Here is an 11,273-nt window from a genome sequence, read left to right as displayed (position 1 = left end):
GTTCACTCTGACAGTAATAAACTGCTGCATCTTCAGCCTGGACTCCACTGATGGTCAGAGTGAAGTCAGAGTTTGATCCACTGCCTGTAAAACGAGCTGGAATCCCTGATACTCGAGTGCTAACATAGGTAATGAGGAGTTTAGGAACTCCTCCATCTTTCTGTTGGTACCAGGCTAAATAGTAATTTGGCCAGCTATAATGAACATTCTGACTGGTCGTACACTTGATGCTCACAGATCCTCCCACAGCAGAGCTCACTGCTCCAGGCTGAGTCACTGTGATCTGTCCTCTGGACTCTGAGGACACAGAGACAAAAACATAAAGCAGCTTCATGGTTTTGTGGGCTTCATTTCAGAGGGACAGATGTTGATAGAGGAGAGGAGTTTGATTCTCTGGACTTTACCTGTGAAGCAGCAGCAGAGGAGAGTCCAGATGAGGACGCAGATCAAAGTCATGTTTTTGATGAGGAGGATTTCTGTGGCTTCTGTTGTGATGAAGGACAGCTGTCAGTCATCCAGTGTTCAACTCTCAGGACTATAAACTCTCCCAGAGCACTGGAGCATGGTGCTGCTGATGCAAAGTGCCTCTCTATGGAAATCATGGAAATGCCCTTGTCCATTATAAAAGGTTTACTCTGTGTTCAAGAATCAGTGATTTGGTATTCCTGTCTGCTGTAATTTCATCTTTTTTTTCCTCTTTCTCTTTTTAATTAATCCATTGAGTTATTCATAAACTCAACAATTTGTGTTTTGTTGATTATTTTACATTGTGCATCTTATGCTGAGCAAGCTTTGGTTGTGAGGATTGGGCAGGCTATTCTGTGACGTACTTAAAATCTGGTAATACAGATGGTAAATATTTGCACAAAGAAAAGTCATCATTTCTTCATCTTGCTCTGTACTACACTATAAAGATTACAGCATAAAAACATAAGCAGCACATCATCAGAACTTATACTGAATCTTTGCACCAGACCATGTGTGTTACTCATGGTCATTGATCAGTGGCTGTTCATTAATGGTCATGACAATTTGCATATTAATGATCAAGGAACTGACCTCCCAGCCCATTGTTCCTTCAGTGGGCTGGTTTCAGTCATTATGCAAATGCACTGTTTCTAAGGTTGGAGAAACCTGCAGTCAGCTGAGACTGAAGAAGTCACCTGGATGAGTGACGAAACGTTTCTCCCCCTGAAAACGCTGCGTCCAGATGAACAGAATCAACCTTGTGGGTTTTACTTACCTGGATGATTGAGCGTGCATCAAGACACCATGTGCGTTAGTGCCTAATTATGAATAATATTACTCAGATATTGATCAGTGACAAACACAAAAGGCTACAGTTTCAAATATTTTAGACTCTCTGACTGGTGAGAGTAAAATGCTGAACATTTGTCTCAATGCTAGATAGAAAGCACTCAGGCATAGGATTTAGTGTTTATACGAATGTCTGTGGATGAGGCATGTTTTATGAAGAGCTTTGTCTATGTTTATATGTCTGCTTGGGTCTTAGACTCCATCTCACCGCCCCCCCACACACACCCGTCTGGGGCTCTCCCCAGCTTGTTTCTAGGAGGGAGGCGGCTGTCCCTCCAGTGGTCCTGCTTGGGCTCTTGTGCTCTGGGGGGAATCTAGATGTCTGGGTCCTGGATGTCCTCCGTGCTTGCTCCATGTCCTGGGGGGCAGTGCTATGGCTCCCCACAATTACTATTAGATAGTTACATGGAGAAACCTTTTGGAAACAAGCGCACTCACGCACACAGGTGTGCACAGACACTCACCGTCTTCCTTGGATGCTGCCTCTAAGCATATCGTCTGCTGTCGGTCTTTTGTGCTGCTCAGTAGCATTCAGTCTTTATTATTTACTCTTACTTATGCTTATCTAGGTTGTTGCTGTGGTCTCCCTACTGTGTTGTTCTCTTTTTGCTTGTTTTCTTCTTTTTCTTCCAGCAGGTGATCTCATGGGTTTTCATTGTCTTTTCTCACTGTCCCTCTTCCCCTCTGTTTTTCTTTCCCTCTACTTTTCTTAAACTTCTCTTATCTGTCTTTCTCTTTACGATCCCCCGGTTATATATGTTCCAATTCTAATCATTTAAAAATAATAATAATAATAATAACAATGAAGATCAATCAAGTGGACCAGTATGGCACTGATTCACTTGAGAAAATAAATCTGTGGAGAATTTTTCTTGGCCTTCAGACAATAATTCTGATTGCTTCAGTGCCGAACGGGACAGGACAAAAAAATGTGATCGTCCAAAAGCTCATGGATTGAACTGTATTTAAACTAACATTGTATGATGGTATTTGAAGAAGTCACATCAGCTGAGTCATGGCTGCTGTGCAAACAGTGAATGATTTAGTTGAGTTTGTTTGTTTCAGAGTCAGAGAGCCGTGTCTCTCTACAGTCAGAGGTTTTTGTACGGCGCCTCAATGAGTTTGTATCACTGTGGTGGACTTTTGGTGGAGGAACCAGACTGAATGTTGGACGTAAGTTTATTCTGGTTTACTATCAAATACTGTCTTTTTATTAAAGTGCATTTAACAATTTCTCTTCTGATTTTAAGAGAAAAGCACGTAGCTTTACAATAAGTTTGATGCTGGAATTTTTTATCATCCTCTTGTGTCGTGGAGGATAATTCAGATCTGCTCTGTCAAAATATTATGTCTACATTTCAGTCAAATTAAACTGAAAAAAAATCTAACAATAACATAAAGAAGAAAAACTTTCAAGTATTGTTTGAAATTACTTTGAGTTTGTGTGAATTTTAAAAATTGTTTTAGATATACAGGAAGAGCATTTCGTTTCGCTGAATTAATTAATTTATTCTATTTATTTGTTTCCAGTTAATATTAATGTCAGTCATGTACAATATTGATGATTTTAAACTTGTTTTGTAAATGTTTCCACATCTGCTTCTTTTATTTCCAGTGTAGTTTGAACATATTTCAGCTCAAACTGTGTGATGATTCTCTCTGTGCTGATATGCATGAGAGGTTTCTTAAAGGGAAGTGAAACAATGTGTGAGTGAATGACTGGTGGAGCAGAAAAAACACCTGACAGAAACTTCTTAACGGAGAAAATCAGCTCTTACAGTAAAGGTGTCCCACTGTCTGTGGTTTGATTGACAGCTGTGTGCTCCCTGTGCTCTAAGCTGATTGGTGTCTCCTAGGTGATACCCGTCCCATCCTGACAGTGTTGCCCCCCTCCAGTGAGGAGCTACAGCAGGGGACTGCAACAATCACATGTCTGGCCAACAAGGGCTTCCCCTCAGACTGGAGTCTGTCCTGGAAGGTGGATGGCAGTGGCAGCATCAGCTGGGAGGAGAGCAGGAGCCCCGTGGTGCTGCAGAACGACGGCCTCTACAGCTGGAGCAGCACCCTGAGGCTCCCTGCAGACCGCTGGATGAAGGTGGGCTCTGTGACCTGTGAGGCCACCCAGGGCTGCCAGGCTCTGGTCTCAGAGCCACTGAGGAGAGACCAGTGTTCCCAGTCCTGACCTGACTCAACCTGATACTGGTTTAATGCTCTCATTCTCAACTCTGTAACTGTCTCTTCATCTTTCTTTTTTAAGAACAAATAAAGACTAAAACTGTTATTTTCTTTCTCATAATGACAACATTCATGTTTTAGGTAATAAAGATGTTTTGCAAAGTGAATTTTGGTTGAATCAGACATTTAATTTTATTCAAATCTACAAACCTGCACTTGATGAATATATGTTTCATTTAGAAGAATTCAGACCAACTCTGCACTCCAACATGATGTCTTTATTTTACACTGGTAAAATAAAACACAGGCTGAAAGAACCATTAAGGAGATCTGCATTTTGGCAAAAGCTGAAAAAGGAGTTTTAAAGTTGTTCAGGTTATTTTTATGTTTATTTAAATGTGTGTGGTAGGTTGTTGGTGGTGTTGCTCACCTGTACCAGACAGACTGGTTCATGAAGCAATGCTGGGACCTGGTTGCCATGGAAACAGTCTCACCAGACTACAAAGCAAGTCTAAAGAAGAAAGAGTCTTTAGTGTCTCTAATGAGCTGTTTGTTCTGAGGAGAACTCACAGACAGGAGAGTCAACGAATACAAGGAGTGATTAGAAAGAATCTGAAGAACAAAGTTTTAATTTCACTGACGAACACGGAGAAGATTAAATGAATGATGACATGAACAAACTATGAAAAAACACCTTCGGTTCAATAACAGCTTTTTCACTCATGTTCATGTTTGATGATATGTTTACACTTAAATTCACAGGTGTGTTGTTTTTATTTTGAGCCTCACTGATCAGGAACATTTTCAGCTTTTTGGATTCAGATTATTTTATCTTGATATAGATTCAGTGTTTGCTCTAAGGTCAAAGGTCATGAACAAGACTTATCCTGGTATCTGTTAATGGCCCACGTTTGTTCTTTAGTTAAATATATATTTGAAAGTTGAACACAACATACATGCGATGTAGGACACAAAATTGTGATGAATCACTTCATTTTGTGTGTGTGTGTGTGTGTGTGTGTGTGTGTGTGTGTGTGTGTGTGTGTGTGTGTCCTCAGTGAACTGTATCAGTCTCTGCAGTATCTTCCAGCTGCAGCAGTCACTTCAGTTTCTGTTCAGTCTGACTGAGGGAGGTTTTTGTACGACTGTTTTTCACTGTGTGAACACATATGGGCTGTGGTAACTCTGACAGTAATAAACTGCTGCATCTCCAGCCTGGACTCCACTGATGGTCAGAGTGAAGTCAGAGTTTGATCCACTGCCTGTAAAACGAGCTGGAATCCCTGATTGTCGAGTGCTAGCATACTTAATGAGCAGTTTAGGAACTCCTCCATCTTTCTGTTGGTACCAGGCTAAACGCTGATAGTTGCTATGAACATAAACATCCTGACTGGTCGTACACTTGATGCTCACAGTTCCTCCCACAGCAGAGCTCACTGCTCCAGGCTGAGTCACTGTGATCTGTCCTCTGGACTCTGAGGACACAGAGACAAAAACATAAAGCAGCTTCATGGTTTTGTGGGCTTCATTTCAGAGGGACAGATGTTGATAGAGGAGAGGAGTTTGATTCTCTGGACTTTACCTGTGAAGCAGCAGCAGAGGAGAGTCCAGATGAGGACGCAGATCAAAGTCATGTTTTTGATGAGGAGGATTTCTGTGGCTTCTGTTGTGATGAAGGACAGCTGTCAGTCATCCAGTGTTCAACTCTCAGGACTATAAACTCTCCCAGAGCACTGGAGCATGGTGCTGCTGATGCAAAGTGCCTCTCTATGGAAATGAACTGACTGACTCACACAGGGACTTGGATCTATCACCTCACATGTTATTGAATATAAGTATTTTTTGAAGAATGGTTTGGGGTTGAACTTAACTTAACCTGGACAGATTTGTGCCCAGTGAAATGAAAGTCCTTTGCACCATTTAATCACATTTAAATCGTCTGTCTGGACTAGTGATGTGCGAATCATGAACGAATCGTTCAATACTCGAGAATCACTTTACTGCCTCGTGAATCATGATTCACAACCCCAACTGACTCACTGACTCATCCCTGTTGCTGTTTGCAAACTAATTTCATTAGTAGAAATATATCTAGCTTATAATTAAAATTGTGGGAAAAAAACAACAGCCAGTTATGGTTTAGGGCCCGGATGGCTTAGGGATAGAAGCTCCTCTTGAGTCTCTCTGGCCTTGCCTGGATGATGCAGAACCTTCTTCCAGATTGCAGAAGTTGGAACAGTTTGTTGCCAGGATGGGACGGGTCCTTCAGTATCTGTGCTGCTCTAGTCTGGCATCTCCATGTGTAGGTGTCCTGAAGCGGGGGGAGAGCAATCCTGCAGCAGCGTTCTGCTGTACGGATCACTCTCTGGAGAGCTTTTTGGTCCTTAACACAGCTGTTCCCAAACCAGGATGTGATGTTCTGTGTGAGGATGCTCTCCATAGCTATTTGACACATTTGAGGAAAATACTAATAAAATAAAATAAAAATAAATAAAATAAATGTTCCCTTTAGAAATCTTAATTTTTTTTGCTCTTTTTTGCTCTATAAAAATAGTTGTTTTTCTTTTCCAGTCACTCATCTTAGCAGTAGGATTTACATGAAAAGAGAAACAAATTAAGTTTGAGTGAAAATGTACATTTTTTGCACTCTTTGGGCAACTGACTCAGTGACTCAAAAAACCCGATTCATTTTGGTGAGTGACTCATTCAAGCTCGATTCAGTAAAAAGAATCAAACTTACCATCACTAGTCTGGACTCTTGGGGTAACTCTTGACTCTGCATTGATTTAGTTTAAAATCTCAAATCTCTCGTTCTGTCTTGTTTCTTCCCTTAAATTGCTAAGTTAAGGACCGTTATGTCATCCTCTGAACTGGAAATTGTTATTCATTTATTTCATCACTGTAATTAATTGTTCACTTCTGTAAGAATAAAGTCGCTCCAATGTCCACAGTGTTGTTCATCCAGCTGCACTGGCTCCCTGTTGAACTCAGAATCAGACTCTTGAAGTGGACTCTGTCTTCATGAGTTCTTCCTGGGCAAGCAGCAGCTTACATCATTAAACTGTTTCAGCCATACAGCCACAGCAGGTCCCTGAGCTCTTGTGATCAGGGTCTGCTTACTGTACATCGTACGAGGCTGAAAACTAAAGGAGACAGAGCTTTTACCACAGTGACCCCAGACTCTGGAACTCTCTCCCTCTGAGATCTGTGGACGCAGACGCAACCAAATGTCATGTTATTAGACTTGAATTTAGTAAACTTTGTTCTTTAATGCTCTGTTATTTTGTTGTGAAGCACTTTGTGAGCCTTGTCTTGAAAGGTGCCACATAAATAAAATCTGACTTACTTTTGTCATATGGTTGATCGATGGATCAGATTTTATTTTTTACAATATTGCACGTGTTAACATTTTTTATACGTAGGATTAAAATTAGTAAACAATATGGAAAAATTAAAATAAAGGCTGTGTAATTTTACTAAAGAATGATTCATCAGCTGTCAGAATTACACAGGGAGTGAATGATTTGTTGAGTTTGTTTGTTTCAGAGTCAGAGAGCCGTGTCTCTCTACAGTCAGAGGTTTTTCTACAGCGACTCAGTGAGTTTGTATCACTGTGGTGGACTTTTGGTGGAGGAACCAGACTGGATGTTGGATGCAAGTTTATACCTTTTGTTTGCTTCAATTGTTGACTGTTGGGTGAGAGAAAAACATCAAAACTTTATTTTGTTGTTTTTCCTGATATATCAAGGAGGCTGACAGAAATTTGCGTCTAAATTTATGTTTGAAATTTTTACCTACTTCCTGTCAATAAAACAGTTCCTTCAATGATTTTTTCTCAATGTTCTTCATAGTAAGTTGTGGATAAACACAACTTTACTTGAATAAAAATTCTTCAAATAAAATTAAACAGACTAAACTTAAAGACATATTCAGATTAAAGTTAAATGTATAGTAAATATCTCTGTTTATCAAGTATATAGTTTTAGTGATTAATTATTTTTCTAAACTCATGTAACACTTAAAATCATGTGTGTGTTGCATTTTTGTGACTTTGACACTGGTTTGTAAAATGTTGCACTTATTGCTTCTGTATGTGGTTTGGACATATTTCTGTGCTGAGAGGTTTCTTAAAGGGAAGTGAAACAATGTGTGAGTGACTGTTGGAGCAGAAAAACATCTGACAGAAACTACCTGTTACCCGTTCTCTAAGCTGATTGGTGTCTCCTAGGTGATGTCTGTCCCACCCTGACAGTGCTCGAGTAAGGAGCTGGAGCAGGGGAATGCCACACTCACATGTCTGGCCAACAAGGGCTTCTCCTCAGGCTGGAGTCTGTCCTGGATCGTTGACGGCCGCAGATGCAGCGGCATTGGTTGGGAAGTGAGCAGGAGCCCCGGGGCGCTGCAGACAGACAGGCTCTACAGCTGGAGCAGCACCCTGATGCTGCCTGCAGACCAGTGGGAGAAGGTGGGCTCTGTGACCTGTGAGGCCACGAGGGGCTCCGATACTCCACTCTCAACTTTCCCACATTCCCAAATAACATGCATAAATGTCCCTGGATCTGAGCTACATTTCCAGCATATATTATTGGGACTGATTCCCATTCTATAAAGTTTAGAAGGACTGAAGTACCATGCATCTATTAATTTGTACTGAGTAAATTTACCCCTGGCCTCTCTTATATATTTATCAGAGAATGACAAAATTCTACACCAATCTTCTTTACAAATTACACGACTGAAATATCTCTGCCGCGCTCACGCTCACAGGTGCTCACACACACAAACTACACCCTTTTTGGCTCCTACCTCAAAGCACACTGTGCGCTGTCGATCTTACGTGCTGCACAATAATGTTTAATATTTAGTACTTACTGTTATATTCCCATAGATCATCGCGATGATGTTGTTTATTATATAGCTCTCTCTTTTTGTGCTTGTTTTCTCTTTTTTCTCTCTCAACAGGTGATCCAGGTGATTGATAGATGTATTTTGTCTGTTTTGTTGGTTTTTGTTTTTTGCCCTTTATCACCGTTCCTCTTCCCCGCTGTTTTTCTTTCCCTACCTCTCTCTTTCTCCCTTTTCTTTCCCCCAGTCATGTCTGTCCCGTGTGCAGCAAGTGAAAATAAAATAAAATAAATAATAAAAACAAAGGTCAATCAAATGGACCAATACTGTAAGGCTGGGATGGTCCATTTGGTAAAGTAAATCTGTTGGGCATCTTTCTTTGCCTTTAGACAATAATTCTGATGGCAAAAGAATCAAACGGGACAGGTGCAAAAAAAATATATATATATATCTCTGCCATATAGTCCTCAAGTTTTCACATATCTCTGTTTTTAGATTGTTAGACATAAACACATAAGCATAATATCCTCTAATTTGGGGTTTAATAATATTCATAAATAATTCATACCTGAAGGTACATGCTTAAAATTGAATGCAGTAATGGATCTAGAGTGACATGATGCTGATAGTGGCGTGCCTTCCAATTTGTACCAATTTATCTTGTAACCTGACAACCTTGAAAATGACTCAACGCATGCGAGTAGCACTGGTAGAGACTGGATGGGATCCGTTAATACTGCTAAGATGTCGTCAGCATATAGAAATAACTTGTGCTCCATACCCCCTGCGTGAATACCTCTGATACCCCTGTTAGCTCGAATAGCTAAGGCCAGTGGTTCCAGAAATATCATGAAGAGCAGCGGGGACAAAGAACACCCCTGCTGGGTCCTGCGAGTGAGATGGAAAAACTCTGACACCAATCCATTTGTCAAAACTGCTGCCCTTGGACTTGAATATACAGTTTTGACCCAGTTACAAAATCCAGGCCCAAACCTAAACCTTGCAAGGGTTGTCATAAGGAAGCCCCGTTCTACCCGGTCAAAAGCCTTCTCGACATCAAGCGAGAAGGCCGCAACCGGGGCTAGCTTGAAATAATAATAGAAGTCTTGTAATGTTATCACCTGAAGACCTATTCTTAATAAAACCAACCTGATCAGCGTTGATGATATCTGGTAATATTTGATCTAAGTGGAAGGCCAAAACCTTTGTCAAAATTTTGCAATCAACTCCTAAAAGGCTTACTGGCTGGTAATTTGCTGGGTCTGATACAAGGGCGTAGATTTGGCATGGACGGAAGGGACATGTCCCCACCAATATCCAGCGATTATTGAATTGTCCCCACCAATAATTTGATCTCTTCGAGTAAAGAAAAACAAACCCGATAGAAAGAATGTAATGTTGTTACGTATGTTGCTAAATAGACTTTGATGAACAGGTATTACAAAGGGGTTATATATAAAATGAAAAAAATACCTGTTTCTCAAGTATATTTGTAACTGTGTTATTTTACTTACATTATAATGAATCAGCTTCCTTTTGTCCACTTAAATTATGTTTACAGAACTATTTTTGCATTTACTGCAATTTCAGCATCTTGGCCAGATTACTCTTAAAAGAGACATTTTTAAAGTCAACAAGAATTTTTTGAACTGCATAAATAAAGGATACATAAAAGTCACTGCCAAAAACTGAATGCAGCTTCTACCTTGTTACAGGAATGTTGTTTGTTGCTAAAGATGACTTGATATCATTCATGAGGGATACATTTGACTTATGTTTCACATATTATAGACCAACAAGTTATTTATAGCAGTTTAAATACAAGCAATCACTTTTTGGCAAATACCAGAAGTCAGTTTTTGGCAGACAGTTACTTCTAGACACAACACCGGGTCCTCAGGTGGACGCAGTCTTTGAATTTGGACACCCCCGGCCTGTTTCCAGACAGACAATAATAGTGGTGACATTTAACTTTAACGAGAGGAGAAGGCATGTGTTTGGCTCCTTCACATAGTGGACATTGAGTTGTTGTGTGGGGAACCAGTAGTCCATGTCTGTTGCTGTAACAGTAGTTCATGTTTAGAAAATCCCAGCTCACTGATTTGATCGGGGCAACAGTGCCTAAAACGTTGCGTTATTTTGCTGAGAGATCTTTTACTTTGTGATAATCTTAGATGAGTAGTTTTATGGACAAAAACCAGCAGGTCATTCAGTGTTCCCTTAGTGCTGTTGTGGAAGTTTCCCATTAAATAAAGCCTGCAGACGAGCGGTGAGCGGTAGCTAACATTCTATAATCCAAACACACAAAGAACAGACAACCAAGTTTGATGAAGTCCCTGCATGACCGCGGGGCAGACGGTCAGCAGAGTCTCCCTGAGCCCAGCATGGCTCTCAGTTAAATACCTTCTCCAGGAACAAAAGGCAGTACACAGCTGTTTCGCACCTTAAGGTTCACACTCCCTTGCTGCCTCCCAAAGAGACAAAAGATTCTTCCTGTGGAGTGTCTGCTTCCCCTAACTTCCTTACTAGACCCCCACCATTTGTCTTACTGTATGAGTGTGAGACTTGTTAAAATCTAGTGGCGCCAAGGCATCATACAATAAAATAATGTGATTAATACATAAGTAAAAGAAATTCCTATACAGTGCTAATGTATAAGAGACGTTATATGGCTGAAATAACTAAAGTCTAAAATACTTAGTCATTTGTCTAATAGTAATTTAACATTATATAATTCACATATAAAACTATGAATTGTAATTTTAAATGGTTTAAAAGCATGCAGAATAGGATATGTAGGCAAGTATATTTCTCCTTTTTTTATGAAGAAGCAAAGACAAAAAGGAGAAAAAAAGAAACGGGGCAGAGTTCGGTGGTTGAATTATTCGTCCCCACCAATGCCAAAACCAAAACTCCGCCCTTGCTCTGATATATCC

Source organism: Mchenga conophoros, linkage group LG22 (assembly GCF_057382185.1).
Source record: "Mchenga conophoros isolate Kocher_MC1m ecotype Shallow Benthic linkage group LG22, M_conophoros_male_GT1.1, whole genome shotgun sequence".
NCBI lineage: Eukaryota > Metazoa > Chordata > Actinopteri > Cichliformes > Cichlidae > Mchenga > Mchenga conophoros.
This window is presented reverse-complemented; position numbering follows the sequence as displayed.